We start from the raw sequence: 23,378 nt of genomic DNA, 5'->3' as shown, positions 1-23,378 counted from the left end.
GGGGGAAGTGTACTGCACATCTTATGTGCGGGGACTTGTACTGCCAACAATAATGTGCGGGGACTTACACTGCACCTAATCTGGGGGAACTACAACTTAATGTGGGGGAACTATACTGCACCTAATGTGAGGGAACTGTCGGGGGGGGGCATCATAATGAAGTGCTCCGCTTTCCAGGCAGCCTTAATCTGGCCCTGGGGTGGGGGTGGGGCAGCATTGTATTAAGTGGAGGGGGACAGGGGTGGGATACAGCAGTGTATTAGGGGGGCAAAGGGGGATCAGCATTGTATTAGAGGGAGGGAAGGATTAGGGGGAGGGGTGTATCAGCATTGTATTAGGGGAGATGGGAGGAGGGATCAGCAGTGTATTAGGGGGGATGGGAGGGGGGATCAGCAGTGTATTAGGGGGGATGGCAGCAGTGTTTTTGTGGGATGGAAGATGAGGGGGGTCAGCATTGTATTAGGGGGAGGGGGTGATCAGTAGTGTATTAGGGGGGTGGGGAAATAACCATTGTATTGGGGGATGGGGAGATCAGCATTGTATTAGGGGGATGGGGGAATCAGCATTGTATTAGGGGGATGGGGGAATCAGCATTGTATTAGGGGGAGGGGGGAATCAGCATTGTATTAGGGGGAGTGGGGATCAGCATTGTATTAGGGGGAGAGGCGATCAGCATGGTATTAGTGGGATGGGTGAATCAGCATTGTATTAGGGGAGGGGGATCAGCATTGCATTAGGGGGAGAGGGGATCAGCATTGTATTAGGGGGAGGGGCGATCAGAATTGTATTAGGGGGATGGGAGGGGGATCAGCAGTGTATTAGGGGGATGGGAGGGGGATCATCAGTGTATTAGGGGATGGGAGAGGAAGGGGGTCAGCATTAGGGGGAGGGGAGGGGAACAGCAGTGTATTAGGGGGGAAGGAAGAGGAGGGGAACAGCAGTGTATTAGGGGGAGGGGATCAGCAGTATAACAGGGGGAGGGGGGTCTGCAGTGTATTAGTGGGGGGTCTGCAGTGGATTTGATTGGGGAGTTAGCATTGTATTAGAGCTCAGGAGGGGAGTCAGCATTGTATTAGAGCGCAGGAAAGAGTGGAGGATGGGAAACATCTGACATGGGAATTTGAGATGAGGCATTTTTAGATTATATTATGTAGGGGTCTAAAGTTAGGCAACTTGGGCTGTGGTGATTATATATATTTTTTTAAATATTCAAAACATGTTTTATTGGAAGTAAACAATAAAATAAAAACTCCAGTGCAGCGCATCATGTACAGAAAGTGAATACTGGGTCATATAATATCGACACATAGGCCAAAAGAGCAACAATCATGACAGAATGGAAAATAACAAGTACAGGCCAACATGGTGGGTCAGCAAATCCGTGATTATATATTTTAATATTATATATATTAGTGGGGAAGGAACTGTAAATAGGTTGAGGGAGAAAGACTAGGGTGATGGGTGTAGAAGAATGTAGATGGGTGACAGGTGGGCGTAGGGGGTGACAGAGGGGTGGACAGGGGTGACAATGGGACAGAACAGATGAACATAGGTGACAAGGATGTGGCCAGTGGGGTGGAGAATGGGGGGGGTGAACATGGGTGACAGAGGGGTGGCCAAGGTGGACATGGATGACAGGAGGGTGTACATGGGAGACAGGGGGTTAGAGGGGTGGACAGGGGTGACAAGGGGGTAAAATAAGGGTGGACAGAAGTGACAAAGGGACAGAGGGGAGAATAGGGAATGGACATGGGTGACAGAGAGGTAGACGTGGGGGGGGGGTTGGGGGTTGTCAGAGGGGTGGACGAAGATGGTGAACATAGGTAACAGGGGTTGGAAAGGGTTGGCCACGGTAGACATGGATGACAAGAGGGTGGACTCAGGGGGCGGTAGTTAACAGGGGTCAGGGGTGGACCAGGATGACAAGGGGAATAAAAGAGGAGGGACAGAGGGGTAAAACAATTAATACAATAATTCAACAACCCCCTTTCAGAATTAAAGGGCATACATTCCTATTACATGATTAACTGTTTTATATATTATAAAGAAATTTAGATAAAATATTTTATAAAAAAGTAGTTAAAATGTACAAACTATTTTAAGTTAGAAAAAATTATCTAGATCCCAATGTGTTCCTTTATTTATGTATTTTTTTTCCCTTTTCTTATGCGGTTTCATAATCCCTGAGATAAGTAGTTCTGGCCCTAGAGTGTTATATATATTAGCGTCTGTAGCATGTATAAGTAGCATGTTATCATACCGGTGTCTTTTTACAGGTGAATGATGCCCGGTGAGAAGGGGAACATGACATATACCCTCGTCAGCTGCAAGAAAGGAACCACGAGACAGGTAATTAATATTTATATTAATTACTGATAACGATCAGGCTAGATGTAAAATCTAGACCTGTAGAGATGTTTTAGTCTCTCCCTTATACATGAAGATATATGTGTTGTTAATAAGTATATCGTCTATGAACAGCTTCTTATATAACACAACCTTGTCTCAGGTACAGAGATTAGGAATATTTATGATCCTTAGTCTCTGTTTTTTATTTGTAGGAATCCCCTTTAACAATATTTTTATTTTTTTAATCAGAAAGATTTATTAAGGTTTTTGCTTAGTTTTTGACAAAACATAAAAAACACACATGAACAAATCAAAACAACCCCCCATCCCTTCCCCCCACCCCCACGAATGACACCTACCTCCAGGTTCTTATGACAAATATAAATTAGAGCACCATGTTATAATTCTATGTAGCAGTCACCAAAAAAGAAAAGAAAAAGATAAGCGTTGGAAGACACATTAGGAGTAGGAGAATATTAAACCAGGCTATAAGGGAAGGAAATTAAGAAAAAGAAAAATGATGATCGAACAACACGGCCAGGGTTTCTATGGCTATAGCAAAAAGAAAAGGGGACAGGGGACACCCCTGGCGCATGCCTCTACCCAGGGGAAAAGAGTGGGAGAGTAGACCGTTAGTCCTGATTCTGGCCCCGGAGCAGCGTATAACAACTGAACCCATTTCAGAAATTGAAGACCGAAGCCCATATGACGCAAAAGTTTAATATTTGAACACAACAATGAGATGGGTCGGTAAGAACCCACCAAAAGTGAATCTTTCCCAGGCTTCAGCAATAGTACTATAATAATGCCTCTGACATAGAAGAAGTTAAGCCCCTCTCAACTTCAGCAGCCTGCAGAACTACTAGTAACTAATGAAGCAGTAAATCCCTATATTGTTTAAGATATTCATTGGGTAGCCGATCCACCCCTGATGACTTGGTGATTTTGCAAATTACCCAGGGCCTCCTCCAACTCTCTCAAAGTATGTTCAGGAAGTCTCTCTTGGTCTGCGACAGGGCTGCCACCGGGATAGAGGAAACAAATTGATACACAGTAACATCATCATAAAACAATTTGGAGGAATACGTCTCATAAAAGGAGACCAACACACCAAGAATTTTAGCATTTTCCTGCACCAGAGACCCAGCACCATTGCAGAGAAAGAGAATGGCCATAGACCCCTGCTGCACCCGAATCATACGTGCCAATAAACGGCCATTGCTTTCCCCACTTTCAAAATATTGCTGCTGCTGCTGAAAAAAACCTTTATTATCCGCCATGTGCAGTAGATGTCATCCAGTAGAGTACTCAAAGACTGCCAGCGAACCTGAACAGCACCAGATGGACTCACAAGGAAATCCCTCTCTGCAGAAAGCACCTGCAATTGCAACAACTCCTGTATTCTTTGATTCTTCAATCTACATGTGGTAATGTCTCTAATAAACACACCCCGGACAAAAGCCTTCAGAGAATCCCACATTACCCCCAGCGAAGCTGAGCCACAATTAATTTCCAGGAAAGATTCAATATCCGCTACCAGGGTGTGGCCTATTGTGGGTACCTGAAACCAGAAGGGATTACGATGCTACAAGGACCCCCACAAGAACTGAAGTTAAGGTGTACATGAATAGGAGAATGATCCAATAAATGAAAGGGGAGATATTCCACCAATGCCACCCATGGGAAGAACAGGTCATTACCCAGCGCTAAATCAATACGTGACAGAGTACCATGGGAACTAGAGTAGCAGGAATACTGCCTACCTGCAGAATTGCACCGACTCCATAAGTCAACCCACCCAGCTTCCTCTACAAACCTAGTCAGACCGGTAACAGAAGACTCTATAGGGGCCCCTCTACCCCCAAATTAATCTATGGACAGATTCAAAAGATTATTGAAATCTCCTACCGGAAGAAGGAGCACATCTGGCAGGGAAGAGACAAAGGACACCACCCTCCTTAATACATCACTAGAATATGGGGGAGGGATATATTGCAGCCAATATAAAAGGCACATGGCAAAATTCGCCATAAAGGAACACAAAGCGACCATCAGGGTTAATCAAACTAGAAAAACACTTAATAAGAATATTACTGTGAATAAGAACACTGACAAAAAATTTGCGCGGCTCCCCTACCAAAGTTGAAGAGTAAAGAAAAAAAAAAGGGGAGAGAGTCGCAATGCACAATGTGGGGGAACTGTACTGCACACCTAATGTGGGGGAACTGTACTGCACACCTATTGTGGGGGAACTGTACTGCACACCTAATGTGTGGGGACTTGTACTGCCAACCTAATGTGCGGAGACTTATACTGCACCTAATCTGAGGGAACTACAACCTAATGTGGGGGAGCTATACTGCACCTAATGAGGGGCAATTGTCGGGGGGGGGCATCATAATGAAGTGCTCCATCTTCCAGGCAGCCTTAATCTTGCCCGGGGGGGGGGGGGACAGCATTGTATTAAGTGGAGGGGTACAGGGGTGGGATTCTGCAGTGTATTAGGGGGGCTGGGGGAATCAGCATTGTATTAGGGGGAGGGGTGGATCAGAAATGTATTAGGGGAGATGGGAGGGGGATCAGCAGTGTGTTAGGGGGGATGGGAGGGGGATCAGCAGTGTATTAGGGGGGATGGCAGCAGTGTTTTGGGGGGGATGGAAGGGGAGGGGGTCTGCATTGTATTAGGGGGAGGGGGTGATCAGTATTGTATTAGGGGGATGGGGGAATAAGCATTGTATTAGGGGGATGGGGAGATCAGCATTGTATTAGAGGGATGGGGGAATCAGCATTGTATTAGGCGGAGGGGGGATCAGCATTGTATTAGGGGGAGAGGGGTTCAGCATTGTATTAGGGGGAGGGGCGATCAACATGGTATTAGGAGGAGGGTGGATCAGCATTGTATTAGGTGAGAAGGGATCAGCATTGTTTTAGGGGGGATGGGAGGGGGATCAACAGTGAATTAGGGGGATGGGAGAGGGATCAGCAGTGTATTAGGGGGGATGGGAGAGGAAGGGGGTCAGCATTAGGGGAGGGGAGGGAAAAAGCAGTGTATTAGGGGGGATGGGAGAGGAGGGGAACAGCAGTGTATTAGGGGGGGGCTGTAGTAAATTAGGGGGAGGGAATCTGCAGTGAATTAGTGGGGGGGTCTGCAGTGTATTTTATTAGGGAGTTAGCATTGTATTAGAGCTAAGGTGTGTAGAGGAGTGTACAGGTGTGTAGAGGAGTCTACATGGGTGATAAAGTGGTGTATATGGGTGACAGAGGGGTGATGGGGGTGTAGAGGAGTGTACATGGGTAACATAGGGGCAGGGCCGACTGGCCTACCGGGAATACTGGGAAATTTCCCGATGGGCCACAGGCCCTGGGGCCGCGTTGAGATGTGGCTGCATTTTTGTCCACATCCGGCGGCCGCCAGGGCCGGATCATCATTGGCGCTTATGGAGCGCCTGCTCCGGACCCTGTGCCCTCAGGGGGCACACGTCACATTAGGGACATCCCTGTGTCCTGAAAAATCTTTTCAGGACACAAGGATGCCCCGGTTACCTCTCTGCAGCCCTGCGTTAACTTCAAAAACGCGTGGGCCTCAGGGAGGTAGTGCAAGCAGGGACGTCACTGACATCTCGCACGTGCACCCATAGTAACAGAGCGGAGCAGTGAGGAGGACACACGCGCATGGTAAATGACCAGCGGCACGTCATCTTCAGTGTTCCGACCATCCAACCTCCGGTCCAGAGACCTACTGCTGTGGCCCATAGGCCATAGCAGTAGATTGTGACCCCGGAGTGGAGGTCGGAATACTGAAGTGGGGCAGTAAACAGGCATACAGCCTCCAGCCATACACTGTATATGGCTGAAGGCTGAATGTCTGTGGGGGAACTGTACTGCACCTAATGTGGGGGACTATACTGCACCTAATGTGGGGGAACTATACTGCACCTAATGCGGGGGAACTATACTGCACCTGATGTGGGATACTATACTGCACCTAATGTGGGGGAACTATACTGCACCTAATGTGGGGAAAGTATACTGCATCTAATGTGGGGAACTATACTGCACCCAATGTGGGGGAGCTATACTGCACCTAATGTGGGGGAACTATACTGCACCTAATGTGGGGGAACTATACTGCACCTAATGTGGGATACTATACTGCACCTAATGTGGGGGAACTATACTGCACCTAATGTGGGGAAAGTATACTGCATCTAATGTGGGGAACTATACTGCACCCAATGTGGGGGAGCTATACTGCACCTAATGTGGGGGAACTATACTGCACCTAATGTCGGGAACTATACTGCACGTAATGTGGGGAACTATACTGCACCTAATGATGAAGACTATACTGCCAAACTAGTGTGGAGGACTATACTGCCAAACTAGTGTGGAGGACTATACTGTCAACCTAATATGGGGAACTATATTGCCAACCTAATGTGGGGAACTATACTGCCAACCTAATGTGGGGGGACTATACTGCACCTAATGTGGGGTAGCTATACTGTACCTAATGTGAGGGAATTATACTGCACCTAATGTGAGGGAACTATACTGCCAACCTAATGTGGGGGAACTGTACTGCACCTAATGGGGGGGAACTGTACTGCACCCAATGTGGGGGAACTGTACTGCACCTAATGTGGGGGAACTGTACTGCACCTAATCTGGGGGAACTATACAGCACCTAATCTGGGGGAACTGTACTGCACACCTAATGTGGGGGGATTGTATTGCACACGTAATGTGGGGGAACTGTACTGCACACCTAATGTGGGGGAACTGTACTGCACCTAATGTGGGGGAACTATACTACACCTAATGTGGGGGAACTGTACTGCACACCTAATGTGGGGGAACTGTAGTGCACACCTAATGTGGGGGAACTGTACTGCACATCTAATGTGCCGGGACTTGTACTGCCAACAATAATGTGAGGGGACTTATACTGCACCTAATCTGGGGGAACTACAACCTAATGTGGGGGAACTATACTGCACCTAATGTGAAGGAACTGTCGGGAGGGGGCATCATAAAGAAGTGCTTCGTCTTCCAGGCAGCCTTAATCTGGCCCTGGCGGGGGGGGGGGGGGGGGACGGGACGACAGCATTGTATTAAGTGGAGGGGAACAGGGGTGGCATACAGCAGTTTATTAGGGGGGGCCGGGGGGATCAGCATTGTATTAGGGGGAGGGGTGGATCAGCATTGCATTAGGGGGGATGGGAGGAGGGATCAGCAGTGTATTATGGGGATGGCAGCAGGGTTTTTGGGGGATGAAAAGGGGGGGGGGTTAGCATTGTATTAGGGGGATGGGGGAATAAGCATTGTATTGGGGGATGGGGAAATCAGCATTGTATTAGGGGGATGGGGAAATCAGCATTGTATTAGGGAGATGGGGGAATCAGCATTGCATTAGGGGGAGAGGGGATCAGCATTGTATTAGGGGGAGAGGAGGGGGATCAGCAGTGTATTAGGGGAATGGGAGGGAGGTCAGCAGTGTATTAGGGGGATGGGAGAGGAATGGGGTCAGCATTAGGGGGAGGGGAGGGGAACAGCAGTGTATTAGGGGGGATGGGAGAGGAGGGGAACAGCAGTGTATTAGGGGGAGGGGATCAGCAGTATAACAGGGGGAGGGGAGTCGGCATTGTATTAGTGGGGGGTCTGCAGTGTATTTGATTAGGGAGTTAGCATTGTATTAGAGCTCAGGAGGGGAGTCAGCATTGTATTAGAGCACAGGAAAGAGTGGAGGATGGGAAACATCTGACATGGGAATTTGAGATGAGGCATTTTTAGATTATATTATGTAGGGGTCTAAAGTTAGGCAACTTGGGCTGTGGTGATTATATATATTTTTTTATATATTCAAAACATGTTTTATTGAAAGTAAACAGTAAAACAAAAACTCCAGTGCAGCGCATCATGTACAGAAAGTGAATACTGGGTCATATAATATCGACACATAGGCCAAAAGAGCAACAATCATCGCAGAATGGAAAATAACAAATACAGGCCAACATGGTGGGTCAGCAAATCCGTGATTATATATTTTAATAATATATATATTTGTGGGGAAGGAAATGTAAATAGGTTGAGGGAGAAAGACTAGGGTGATGGGTGTAGAAGAGTGTAGATGGGTGACAGGTGGGTGTAGGGGGTGACAGAGGGGTGGACAAGGGTGACAAAGGGACAGAACAGATGGACATAGGTGACAAGGTTTTGGCCAGTGGGGTGGAGAATGGGGGGTCGGGGGGGTGAACATGGGTGACATAGGGGTGGCCAAGGTGTACATGGGACACAGGGGGTTAGAGGGGTGGACAAGGGTGACAAGGGGGTAAAATAAGGGTGGACAGGAGTGACAAAGGGACAGAGGGGAGAATAGGGAATGGACATGGGTGACAGAGAGGTAGATGTGGGGGGGGGGTTGGGGGTTGTCAGAGGGGTGGACGGAGATGGTGAACATAGGTAACAGGGATTGGAAAGGGTTGGCCAAGGTAGACATTGATGACAAGAGGGTGGACTCGGGAGAAATGGGGGTGGACATGGGAGACGGGGGGGGGGCGGGAGTTAACAGGGGTGGACAAGGATGACAAGGGGAATAAAAGAGGGTGGACAGAGGGGTAAAACAATTAATAAAATAATTCAACGCCCCCCCTTTCAGAATTAAAGGGCATACATTCCTGTTACATGATTAACTGTTTTATATATTATAAAAAAATTTGATAAAATATTTTATAAAAAAAAGTATTTACAATGTAAAAAAATTTTAAGTAAGAAAAAATAATAATCTAGATCCCAATGTGTTCCTTTATTTATTTATTTTGTGTTCCCTTTTCTTATGTGATTTCATAATCCCTGAGATAAGTAGTTCTGGCCCTAGAGTGTTATATATATTAGCGTCTGTAGCATGTATAAGGAGCATGTTATCATACCGGTGTCTTTTACAGGTGACTGATGCCCGGTGAGAAGGTGAACATGACATATACCCTCATCAGCTGCAAGAAAGGAACCACGAGACAGGTAATTAATATTTATATTAATTACTGATAACGATCAGGCTAGATGTAAAATCTAGACCTGTAGAGATGTTTTAGTCTCTCCCTTATACATGAAGATATATGTGTTGTTAATAAGTATATCGTCTATGAACAGCTTCTTATATAACACAACCTTGTCTCAGGTACAGAGATTAGCAACATTTATGATCCTTAGTCTCTGTTTTTTATTTGTAGGAATCCCCTTTAACAATATTTTTATTTTTTTTAATCAGAAAGATTTATTAAGGTTTTTGCTTAGTTTTTGACAAAACATAAAAAACACACATGAACAAATCAAAACAACCCCCCATCCCTTCCCCCCCACCCCCACGAATGACACCTACCTCCAGGTTCTTATGACAAATATAAACTAGAGCACCATGTTATAACCCTATGTAGCAGTCGCCAAAAAAGAAAAGAAAAAGATAAGCGTTGGAAGACACATTAGGAGTAGGAGAATATTAAACCAGGCTATAAGGGAAGGAAATTAAGAAAAAGAAAAATGATGATCGAACAACACGGCCAGGGTTTCTATGGCTATAGCAAAAAGAAAAGGGGACAGGGGACACCCCTGGCGCATGCCTCTACCCAGGGGAAAAGAGTGGGAGAATAGACCGTTAGTCCTGATTCTGGCCCCGGAGCCGCGTATAACAACTGAACCCATTTCAGAAATTGAAGACCGAAGCCCATATGACGCAAAAGTTTAATATTTGAACACAACAATGAGATTGGTCAGTAAGAACCCACCAAAAGTGAATCTTTCCCAGGCTTCAGCAATAGTACTATAATAATGCCTCTGACATAGAAGAAGTTAAGCCCCTCTCAACTTCAGCAGCCTGCAGAACTACTAGTAACTAATGAAGCAGTAAATCACTATATTGTTTAAGATATTCATTGGGTAGCCCATCCACCCCTGATGACTTGGTGATTTTGCAAATTACCCAGGGCCTCCTCCAACTCTCTCAAAGTATGTTCAGGAAGTCTCTCTGGGTCTGCGACAGGGCTGCCACCGGGATAGAGGAAACAAATTGATACACAGTAACATCATCATAAAACAATTTGGAGGAATACGTCTCCTCATAAAAGGAGACCAACACACCAAGAATTTTAGCATCTTCCTGCACCAGAGACCCAGCACCATTGCAGAGAAAGAGAATGGCCATGGACCCCTGCTGCACCCGAATCATATGTGCCAATAAACGGCCATTGCTTTCCCCACTTTCAAAATATTGCTGCTGCTGAAAAAAACCTTTATTATCCGACCATGTGCAGTAGATGTCATCCAGTAGAGTACTCAAAGACTGCCAGCGAACCTGAACAGCACCAGATGGACTCCCAAGGAACTCCCTCTCAGCAGAAAGCACCTGCAATTGCAACAACTCCTGTATTCCTTGATTCTTCAATCTACATGTGGTAATGTCTCTAATAAACACACCCCGGACAAAAGCCTTCAGAGAATCCCACACTACCCCCAGCGAAGCTGAGCCACAATTAATTTCCAGGAAAAATTCAATATCCGCTACCAGGGTGTGGCCTATTGTGGGTACCTGAAACCAGAAGGGATTAAGATGCCACAAGGGCCCCCACAAGAACTGAAGTTAAGGTGTACATGAATAGGAGAATGATCCAATAAATGAAAGGGGAGATATTCCACCAACGCCACCCATGGGAAGAACAGGTCATAACCCAGCGCTAAATCAATACGTGACAGAGTACCATGGGAACTAGAGTAGCAGGAATACTGCCTACCTGCAGAATTGCACCGACTCCATAAGTCAACCCACCCAGCTTCCTCTACAAACCTAGTCAGACCGGTAACAGAAGACTCTATAGGGGCCCCTCTACCCCCAAATTAATCTATGGACGAATTCAAAAGATTATTGAAATCTCCTACCGGAAGAAGGAGCACATCTGGCAGGAAAGAGATAAAGGACACCACCCTCCTTAATACATCACTAGAATATGGGGGAGGGATATATTGCAGCCAATATAAAAGGCACATGGCAAAATTCGCCATAAAGGCACACAAAGCGACCATCAGGGTTAATCAAACTAGAAAAACACTTAATAAGAATATTACTGTGAATAAGAACACTGACAAAAAATTTGCGTGGCGCCCCTACTTAAGTTGAAGAGTAAAGAAAAAAAAAAGGGGAGAGAGTTGCAATGCACAATGTGGGGGAACTGTACTGCACACCTAATGTGGGGGAACTGTACTGCACACCTATTGTGGGGGAACTGTACTGCACACCTAATGTGTGGGGACTTGTACTGCCAACCTAATGTGCGGGGACTTATACTGCACCTAATCTGGGGGAACTACAACCTAATGTGGGGGAGCTATACTGCACCTAATGCGGGGCAATTGTCGGGGGGGCATCATAATGAAGTGCTCCATCTTCCAGGCAGCCTTAAACTGGCCCGGGGGGGGGGGGGGGGACAGCATTGTATTAAGTGGAGGGGGACAGGGGTGGGATACTGCAGTGTATTAGGGGGGCTGGGGGAATCAGCATTGTATTAGGGGGAGGGGTGGATCAGAAATGTATTAGGGGAGATGGAAGGGGGATCAGCAGTGTGTTAGGGGGGATGGGAGGGGGATCAGCAGTGTATTAGGGGGGATGGCAGCAGTGTTTTGGGGGGATGGAAGGGGAGGGGGTCTGCATTGTATTAGGGGAGGGGGTGATCAGTATTGTATTTGGGGGATGGGGGAATAAGCATTGTATTAGGGGGATGGGGAGATCAGCATTGTATTAGAGGGATGGGGGAATCAGCATTGTATTAGGCGGAGGGGGGATCAGCATTGTATTAGGGGGAGAGGGGTTCAGCATTGTATTAGGGGGAGGGGCGATCAGCATGGTATTAGGGGGAGGGTGGATCAGCATTGTATTAGGTGAGAAGGGATCAGCATTGTATTAGGGGGGATGGGAGGGGGATCAGCAGTGTATTAGGGGGGATGGGAGGGGGATCAGCAGTGTATTAGGGGGGATGGGAGAGGAAGGGGGTCAGCATTAGGGGAGGGGAGGGAAAAAGCAGTGTATTAGGGGGGATGGGAGAGGAGGGGAACAGCAGTGTATTAGGGGGGGGGCTGTAGTAAATTAGGGGGAGGGAATCTGCAGTGAATTAGTGGGGGGGGGTCTGCAGTGTATTTGATTAGGGAGTTAGCATTGTATTAGAGCTAAGGTGTGTAGAGGAGTGTACAGGTGTGTAGAGGAGTCTACATGGGTGATAAAGTGGTGTATATGGGTGACAGAGGGGTGATGGGGGTGTAGAGGAGTGTACATGGGTAACATAGGGGCAGGGCCGGACTGGCTTACCGGGAATACTGGGAAATTTCCCGATGGGCCACAGGCCCTGGGGCCGCTTTGAGATGTGGCTGCATTTTTGTCCCCATCCGGCGGCCGCCAGGGCCGGATCATCATTGGCGCTTATGGAGTGCCTGCTCCGGACCCTGTGCCCGCAGGGGGCACGCGTCACATTAGGGACATCCCTGTGTCCTGAAAAATCTTTTCAGGACACAAAGATTCCCCGGTTACCTCTCTGCGGCCCTGCGTTAACTTCAAAAACGCATGGGCCTCCGGGAGGTAGTGCAAGCAGGGACGTCACTGACATCTCGCGCGTGCACCCATAGAAACAGAGCAGAGCGGAGCAGTGAGGAGGACACACGCGCATGGTAAATGACCAGCGGCACGTCATCTTCAGTGTTCTGACCATCCAACCTCCGGTCCAGGGACCTACTGCTGTGGCCCATAGGCCATAGCAGTAGATTGTGACCCCGGAGTGGGGATCGGAATACTGAAGTGGGGCAGTAAACAAGCATACAGCCTCCAGCCATACACTGTATATGGCTGAAGGCTGAATGTCTGTGGGGGAACTGTACTGCACCTAATGTGGGGGACTATACTGCACCTAATGTGGGGGAACTATACTGCACCTAATGTGGGGGAACTATACTGCACCTAATGTGGGATACTATACTGCACCTAATGTGGGGGAACTATACTGCACCTAATGTGGGGAAAGTATACTGCATCTAATGTGGGGAACTATACTGCAGCCAATGTGGGGGAGCTATACTGCACCTAATGTGGGGGAACTATACTGCACCTAATGTGGGGGACAATACTGCACCTAATGTCGGGAACTATACTGCACGTAATGTGGGTAACTATACTGCACCTAATGATGAAGACTATACTGCCAAACTAGTGTGGAGGACTATACTGCCAAACTAGTGTGGAGGACTATACTGCCAACCTAATGTGGGGAACTATATTGCCAACCTAATGTGGGGAACTATACTGCCAACCTAATGTGGGGGAACTGTACTGCACCTAATGTGGGGGAACTGTACTGCACCTAATGTGGGGGAACTGTACTGCACCTAATGTGGGGGAACTGTACTGCACTCAATCTGGGGGAACTATACAGCACCTAATCTGGGGGAACTGTACTGCACACCTAATGTGGGGAGATTGTATTGCACACGTAATGTGGGGGAACTGTACTGCACAACTAATGTGGGGGAACTGTACTGCACCTAATGTGGGGGAACTATACTACACCTAATGTGGGGGAACTGTACTGCACACCTAATGTGGGGGAATTGTAGTGCACACCTAATGTGGGGGAACTGTACTGCACATCTAATGTGCGGGGACTTGTACTGCCAACAATAATGTGCGGGGACTTATACTGCACCTAATCTGGGGGAACTACAACCTAATGTGGGGGAACTATACTGCACCTAATGTGAAGGAACTGTCGGGGGGGGGGGGCATCATAAAGAAGTGCTCCGTCTTCCAGGCAGCCTTAATCTGGCCCTGACGGGGGGGGGGGGGGGACAACAGCATTGTATTAAGTGGAGGGGAACAGGGGTGGGATACAGCAGTTTATTAGGGGGGGCCGGGGGGATCAGCATTGTATTAGGGGGAGGGGTGGATCAGCATTGTATTAGGGGGGATGGGAGGAGTGATCAGCAGTGTATTAGGGAGATGGCAGCAGGGTTTTTGGGGGATGAAAAGGGAGGGGGGTCAGCATTGTATTAGGGGGATGGGGGAATAAGCATTGTATTAGGGGGATGGGGGAATAAGCATTGTATTGGGGGATGGGGAAATCAGCATTGTATAAGGGAGATGGGGAAATCAGCATTGTATTAGGGGGATGGGGGAATCAGCATTGTATTAGGGGGAGAGGGGATCAGCATTGTATTAGGGGGAGAGGAGATCAGCATGGTTTTAGGGGGAGGGTGGATCAGCATTGTATTAGGGGGATGGGAGGGGATCAGCAGTGTATTAGGGGAATGGGAGGGAGGTCAGCAGTGTATTAGGGGGATGGGAGAGGAATGGGGTCAGCATTAGGGGGAGGGAAGGGGAACAGCAGTGTATTAGGTGGGATGGGAGAGGAGGGGAACAGCAGTGTATTAGGGGGAGGGGATCAGCAGTATAACAGGGGGAGGGGGGTCGGCATTGTATTAGTGGGGGGTCTGCAGTGTATTTGATTAGGGAGTTAGCATTGTATTAGAGCTCAGGAGGGGAGTCAGCATTGTATTAGAGCACAGGAAAGAGTGGAGGATGGGAAACATCTGACATGGGATTTTGAGATGAGGCATTTTTAGATTATATTATGTAGGGGTCTAAAGTTAGGCAACTTGGGCTGTGGTGATTATATATATTTTTTTATATATTCAAAACATGTTTTATTGAAAGTAAACACTAAAACAAAAACTCCAGTGCAGCGCATCATGTACAGAAAGTGAATACTGGGTCATATAATATCGACACATAGGCCAAAAGAGCAACAATCATCGCAGAATGGAAAATAACAAATACAGGCCAACATGGTGGGTCAGCAAATCCGTGATTATATATTTTAATATTATATATATTTGTGGGGAAGGAAATGTAAATAGGTTGAGGGAGAAAGACTAGGGTGATGGGTGTAGAAGAGTGTAGATGGGTGACAGGTGGGTGTAGGGGGTGACAGAGGGGTGGACAAGGGTGACAAAGGGACAGAACAGATGGACATAGGTGACAAGGTTGTGGCCAGTGGGGTGGAGAATGGGGGGTCGGGGGGGTGAACATGGGTGGCATAGGGGTGGCCAAGGTGTACATGGGAGACAGGGGGTTAGAAGGGTGGACAAGGGTGACAAAGGGACAGAGGGGAGAATAGGGAATGGACATGGGTGACAGAGAGGTAGATGTGGGGGGGGGGGTTGGGGGTTGTCAGAAGGGTGGACGGAGATGGTGAACATAGGTAACAGGGGTTGGAAAGGGTTGGCCAAGGTAGACATTGATGACAAGAGGGTGGACTCGGGAGAAATGGGGGTGGACATGGGAGACGGGGGGGGGGGGGGGGCGGGAGTTAACAGGGGTGGACAAGGATGACAAGGGGAATAAAAGAGGGTGGACAGAGGGGTAAAACAATTAATAAAATAATTCAACGCCCCCCCTTTCAGAATTAAAGGGCATACATTCCTATTACATGATTAACTGTTTTATATATTATAAAAAAATGTGATAAAATATTTTATAAAAAAAAGTATTTAAAATGTACAAAACATTTTAAGTAAGAAAAAATAATAATCTAGATCCCAATGTGTTCCTTTATTTATTTATTTTGTGTTCCCTTTTCTTATGTGGTTTCATAATCCCTGAGATAAGTAGTTCTGGCCCTAGAGTGTTATATATATTAGCGTCTGTAGCATGTATAAGGAGCATGTTATCATACCGGTGTCTTTTTACAGGTGACTGATGCCCGGTGAGAAGGTGAACGTGACATATACCCTCATCAGCTGCAAGAAAGGAACCACGATACAGGTAATTAATATTTATATTAATTACTGATAACGATCAGGCTAGATGTAAAATCTAGACCTGTAGAGATGTTTTAGTCTCTCCCTTATACATGAAGATATATGTGTTGTTAATAAGTATATCGTCTATGAACAGCTTCTTATATAACACAACCTTGTCTCAGGTACAGAGATTAGCAACATTTATGATCCTTAGTCTCTGTTTTTTATTTGTAGGAATCCCCTTTAACAATATTTTTATTTTTTTTAATCAGAAAGATTTATTAAGGTTTTTGCTTAGTTTTTGACAAAACATAAAAAACACACATGAACAAATCAAAACAACCCCCCATCCCTTCCCCCCACCCCCACGAATGACACCTACCTCCAGGTTCTTATGACAAATATAAACTAGAGCACCATGTTATAACCCTATGTAGCAGTCGCCAAAAAAGAAAAGAAAAAGATAAGCGTTGGAAGACATATTAGGAGTAGGAGAATATTAAACCAGGCTATAAGGGAAGGAAATTAAGAAAAAGAAAAATGATGATCGAACAACACGGCCAGGGTTTCTATGGCTATAGCAAAAAGAAAAGGGGACAGGGGACACCCCTGGCGCATGCCTCTACCCAGGGGAAAAGAGTGGGAGAATAGACCGTTAGTCCTGATTCTGGCCCCGGAGCCGCGTATAACAACTGAACCCATTTCAGAAATTGAAGACCGAAGCCCATATGACGCAAAAGTTTAATATTTGAACACAACAATGAGATTGGTCAGTAAGAACCCACCAAAAGTGAATCTTTCCCAGGCTTCAGCAATAGTACTATAATAATGCCTCTGACATAGAAGAAGTTAAGCCCCTCTCAACTTCAGCAGCCTGCAGAACTACTAGTAACTAATGAAGCAGTAAATCACTATATTGTTTAAGATATTCATTGGGTAGCCCATCCACCCCTGATGACTTGGTGATTTTGCAAATTACTCAGGGCCTCCTCCAACTCTCTCAAAGTATGTTCAGGAAGTCTCTCTGGGTCTGCGACAGGGCTGCCACCGGGATAGAGGAAACAAATTGATACACAGTAACATCATCATAAAACAATTTGGAGGAATACGTCTCCTCATAAAAGGAGACCAACACACCAAGAATTTTAGCATCTTCCTGCACCAGAGACCCAGCACCATTGCAGAGAAAGAGAATGGCCATGGACCCCTGCTGCACCCGAATCATATGTGCCAATAAACGGCCATTGCTTTCCCCACTTTCAAAATATTGCTGCTGCTGAAAAAAACCTTTATTATCCGACCATGTGCAGTAGATGTCATCCAGTAGAGTACTCAAAGACTGCCAGCGAACCTGAACAGCACCAGATGGACTCCCAAGGAACTCCCTCTCAGCAGAAAGCACCTGCAATTGCAACAACTCCTGTATTCCTTGATTCTTCAATCTACATGTGGTAATGTCTCTAATAAACACACCCCGGACAAAAGCCTTCAGAGAATCCCACACTACCCCCAGCGAAGCTGAGCCACAATTAATTTCCAGGAAAAATTCAATATCCACTACCAGGGTGTGGCCTATTGTGGGTACCTGAAACCAGAAAAGATTAAGATGCCACAAGGACCCCCACAAGAACTGAAGTTAAGGTGTACATGAATAGGAGAATGATCCAATAAATGAAAGGGGAGATATTCCACCAACGCCACCCATGGGAAGAACAGGTCATAACCCAGCGCTAAATCAATACGTGACAGAGTACCATGGGAACTAGAGTAGCAGGAATACTGCCTACCTGCAGAATTGCACCGACTCCATAAGTCAACCCACCCAGCTTCCTCTACAAACCTAGTCAGACCGGTAACAGAAGACTCTATAGGGGCCCCTCTACCCCCAAATTAATCTATGGACGGATTCAAAAGATTATTGAAATCTCCTACCGGAAGAAGGAGCACATCTGGCAGGGAAGAGATAAAGGACACCACCCTCCTTAATACATCACTAGAATATGGGGGAGGGATATATTGCAGCCAATATAAAAGGCACATGGCAAAATTCGCCATAAAGGCACACAAAGCGACCATCAGGGTTAATCAAACTAGAAAAACACTTAATAAGAATATTACTGTGAATAAGAACACTGACAAAAAATTTGCGTGGCGCCCCTACTTAAGTTGAAGAGTAAAGAAAAAAAAAAGGGGAGAGAGTCGCAATGCACAATGTGGGGGAACTGTACTGCACACCTAATGTGGGGGAACTGTACTGCACACCTATTGTGGGGGAACTGTACTGCACACCTAATGTGTGGGGACTTGTACTGCCAACCTAATGTGCGGGGTCTTATACTGCACCTAATCTGGGGGAACTACAACCTAATGTGGGGGAGCTATACTGCACCTAATGCGGAGCAATTGTCGGGGGGGGGGGGGGGGCATCATAATGAAGTGCTCCGTCTTCCAGGCAGCCTTAAACTGGCCCAGGGGGGGGGGGGGACATTGTATTAAGTGGAGGGGGACAGGGGTGGGATACTGCAGTGTATTAGGGGGGCTGGTGGGGTATCAGCATTGTATTAGGGGGAGGGGTGGATCAGAAATGTATTAGGGGAGATGGAAGGGGGATCAGCAGTGTGTTAGGGGGGATGGAGGGGGATCAGCAGTGTATTAGGGGGGATGGCAGCAGTGTTTTGGGGGGATGGAAGGGGAGGGGGTCTGCATTGTATTAGGGGGAGGGGGTGATCAGTATTGTATTAGGGGGATGGGGGAATAAGCATTGTATTAGGGGGATGGGGAGATCAGCATTGTATTAGAGGGATGGGGGAATCAGCATTGTATTAGGCGGAGGGGGGATCAGCATTGTATTAGGGGGAGAGGGGTTCAGCATTGTATTAGGGGGAGGGGCGATCAGCATGGTATTAGGGGGAGGGTGGATCAGCATTGTATTGGGTGAGAAGGGATCAGCATTGTATTAGGGGGTATGGGAGGGGGATCAGCAGTGTATTAGGGGGATGGAGGGGGATCAGCATGTATTAGGGGGGATGGGAGAGGAATGGGGGGTCAGCATTAGGGGAGGGGAGGGAAAAAGCAGTGTATTAGGGGGGATGGGAGAGGAGGGGAACAGCAGTGTATTAGGGGGGGGCTGTAGTAAATTAGGGGGAGGGAATCTGCAGTGAATTAGTGGGGGGGTCTGCAGTGTATTTGATTAGGGAGTTAGCATTGTATTAGAGCTAAGGTGTGTAGAGGAGTGTACAGGTGTGTTGAGGAGTCTACATGGGTGATAAAGTGGTGTATATGGGTGACAGAGGGGTGATGGGGGTGTAGAGGAGTGTACATGGGGTAACATAGGGGCAGGGCCGGACTGGCCTACCGGGAATACTGGAAAATTTCCCGATGGCCACAGGCCCTGGGCCGCTTTGAGATGTGGCTGCATTTTTGTCACCATCCGGCGGCGCCAGGGCCGGATCATCATTGGCGCTTATGGGAGCGCCTGCTCCGGACCCTGTGCCCGCAGGGGGCACGCGTCACATTAGGGACATCCCTGTGTCCTGAAAAATCTTTTCAGGACACAAGGATGCCCCGGTTACCTCTCTGCGGCCCTGCATTAACTTCAAAAACGCATGGGCCTCCGGGAGGTAGTGCAAGCAGGGACGTCACTGACATCTCGCGCGTGCACCCATAGTAACAGAGCAGAGCGGAGCAGTGAGGAGGACACACGCGCATGGTAAATGACCAGCGGCACGTCATCTTCAGTGTTCCGACCATCCAACCTCCGGTCCAGGGACCTACTGCTGTGGCCCATAGGCCATAGCAGTAGATTGTGACCCCGGAGTGGGGGTCGGAATACTGAAGTGGGGCAGTAAACAGGCATACAGCCTCCAGCCATACACTGTATATGGCTGAAGGCTGAATGTCTGTGGGGGAACTGTACTGCACCTAATGTGGGGGACTATACTGCACCTAATGTGGGGGAACTATACTGCACCTAATGTGGGGGAACTATATTGCACCCAATGTGGGATACTATACTGCACCTAATGTGGGGGAACTATACTGCACCTAATGTGGGGAAAGTATACTGCATCTAATGTGGGGAACTATACTGCACCCAATGTGGGGGAGCTATACTGCACCTAATGTGGGGGAACTATACTGCACCTAATGTGGGGGACAATACTGCACCTAATGTCGGGAACTATACTGCATGTAATGTGGGTAACTATACTGCACCTAATGATGAAGACTATACTGCCAAACTAGTGTGGAGGACTATACTGCCAAACTAGTGTGGAGGACTATACTGCCAACCTAATGTGGGGAACTATATTGCCAACCTAATGTGGGGAACTATACTGCCAACCTAATGTGGGGGAACTGTACTGCACCTAATGTGGGGGAACTGTACTGCACCTAATGTGGGGGAACTGTACTGCACCTAATGTGGGGGAACTGTACTGCACCTAATCTGGGGGAACTATACAGCACCTAATCTGGGGGAACTGTACTGCACACCTAATGTGGGGAGATTGTATTGCACACGTAATGTGGGGGAACTGTACTGCACAACTAATGTGGGGGAACTGTACTGCACCTAATGTGGGGGAACTATACTACACCTAATGTGGGGGAACTGTACTGCACACCTAATGTGGGGGAACTGTAGTGCACACCTAATGTGGGGGAACTGTACTGCACATCTAATGTGCGGGGACTTGTACTGCCAACAATAATGTGCGGGGACTTATACTGCACCTAATCTGGGGGAACTACAACCTAATGTGGGGGAACTATACTGCACCTAATGTGAAGGAACTGTCGGGAGGGGGGGGGGCATCATAAAGAAGTGCTCCGTCTCCCAGGCAGCCTTAATCTGGCCCTGACGGGGGGGGGGGGGGGGGGGGACAACAGCATTGTATTAAGTGGAGGGGAACAGGGGTGGGATACAGCAGTTTATTAGGGGGGGGCCGGGGGGATCAGCATTGTATTAGGGGGAGGGGTGGATCAGCATTGTATTAGGGGGGATGGGAGGAGTGATCAGCAGTGTATTAGGGAGATGGCAGCAGGGTTTTTGGGGGATGAAAAGGGAGGGGGGTCAGCATTGTATTAGGGGGATGGGGGAATAAGCATTGTATTGGGGGATGGGGAAATCAGCATTGTATTAGGGAGATGGGGAAATCAGCATTGTATTAGGGGGATGGGGGAATCAGCATTGTATTAGGGGGAGAGGGGATCAGCATTGTATTAGGGAGAGAGGAGATCAGCATGGTATTAGGGGGAGGGTGGATCAGCATTGTATTAGGGGGATGGGAGGGGGATCAGCAGTGTATTAGGGGAATGGGAGGAAGGTCAGCAGTGTATTAGGGGGATGGGAGAGGAATGGGGTCAGCATTAGGGGGAGGGAAGGGGAACAGCAGTGTATTAGGTGGGATGGGAGAGGAGGGGAACAGCAGTGTATTAGGGGGAGGGGATCAGCAGTATAACAGGGGGAGGGGGGTCGGCATTGTATTAGTGGGGGGTTTGCAGTGTATTTGATTAGGGAGTTAGCATTGAATTAGAGCTCAGGAGGGGAGTCAGCATTGTATTAGAGCACAGGAAAGAGTGGAGGATGGGAAACATCTGACATGGGATTTTGAGATGAGGCATTTTTAGATTATATTATGTAGGGGTCTAAAGTTAGGCAACTTGGGCTGTGGTGATTATATATATTTTTTTATATATTCAAAACATGTTTTATTGAAAGTAAACAGTAAAACAAAAACTCCAGTGCAGCGCCTCATGTACAGAAAGTGAATACTGGGTCATATAATATCGACACATAGGCCAAAAGAGCAACAATCATCGCAGAATGGAAAATAACAAATACAGGCCAACATGGTGGGTCAGCAAATCCGTGATTATATATTTTAATATTATATATATTTGTGGGGAAGGAAATGTAAATAGGTTGAGGGAGAAAGACTAGGGTGATGGGTGTAGAAGAGTGTAGATGGGTGACAGGTGGGTGTAGGGGGTGACAGAGGGGTGGACAAGGGTGACAAAGGGACAGAACAGATGGACATAGGTGACAAGGTTGTGGCCAGTGGGGTGGAGAATGGGGGGTCGGGGGGGTGAACATGGGTGACATAGGGGTGGCCAAGGTGTACATGGGAGACAGGGGGTTAGAAGGGTGGACAAGGGTGACAAGGGGGTAAAATAAGGGTGGACAGGAGTGACAAAGGGACAGAGGGGAGAATAGGGAATGGACATGGGTGACAGAGAGGTAGATGTGGGGGGGGGGGGTTGGGGGTTGTCAGAAGGGTGGACGGAGATGGTGAACATAGGTAACAGGGGTTGGAAAGGGTTGGCCAAGGTAGACATTGATGACAAGAGGGTGGACTCGGGAGAAATGGGGGTGGACATGGGAGACGGGGGGGGGGGGGGGCGGGAGTTAACAGGGGTGGACAAGGATGACAAGGGGAATAAAAGAGGGTGGACAGAGGGGTAAAACAATTAATAAAATAATTCAACGCCCCCCCTTTCAGAATTAAAGGGCATACATTCCTATTACATGATTAACTGTTTTATATATTATAAAAAAATGTGATAAAATATTTTATAAAAAAAAGTATTTAAAATGTACAAAATATTTTAAGTAAGAAAAAATAATAATCTAGATCCCAATGTGTTCCTTTATTTATTTATTTTGTGTTCCCTTTTCTTATGTGGTTTCATAATCCCTGAGATAAGTAGTTCTGGCCCTAGAGTGTTATATATATTAGCGTCTGTAGCATGTATAAGGAGCATGTTATCATACCGGTGTCTTTTTACAGGTGACTGATGCCCGGTGAGAAGGTGAACGTGACATATACCCTCATCAGCTGCAAGAAAGGAACCACGAGACAGGTAATTAATATTTATATTAATTACTGATAACGATCAGGCTAGATGTAAAATCTAGACCTGTAGAGATGTTTTAGTCTCTCCCTTATACATGAAAATATATGTGTTGTTAATAAGTATATCGTCTATGAACAGCTTCTTATATAACACAACCTTGTCTCAGGTACAGAGATTAGCAACATTTATGATCCTTAGTCTCTGTTTTTTATTTGTAGGAATCCCCTTTAACAATATTTTTATTTTTTTTAATCAGAAAGATTTATTAAGGTTTTTGCTTAGTTTTTGACAAAACATAAAAAACACACATGAACAAATCTAAACAACCCCCCATCCCTTCC

General features: G+C 47.1%; 1 long non-coding RNA gene across 1 annotated transcript in view; it reads left to right on the top strand.

The window, feature by feature from the left end:
- The first annotated feature begins 2,287 nt into the window (after positions 1 to 2,287).
- LOC130319570 (uncharacterized) overlaps positions 2,288 to 23,378 on the top strand; it is a 40,066-nt gene continuing 18,975 nt past the window's right edge. Inside the window, exon 1 of the long non-coding RNA XR_008865728.1 lies at positions 2,288 to 2,349. This is a non-coding gene — a long non-coding RNA (uncharacterized LOC130319570). The remainder of the gene's footprint in view (positions 2,350 to 23,378) is intronic.

Source organism: Hyla sarda, unplaced genomic scaffold (assembly GCF_029499605.1).
Source record: "Hyla sarda isolate aHylSar1 unplaced genomic scaffold, aHylSar1.hap1 scaffold_2141, whole genome shotgun sequence".
Classification (NCBI taxonomy): Eukaryota; Metazoa; Chordata; class Amphibia; order Anura; family Hylidae; genus Hyla; species Hyla sarda.
This window is presented reverse-complemented; position numbering and strand designations above follow the sequence as displayed.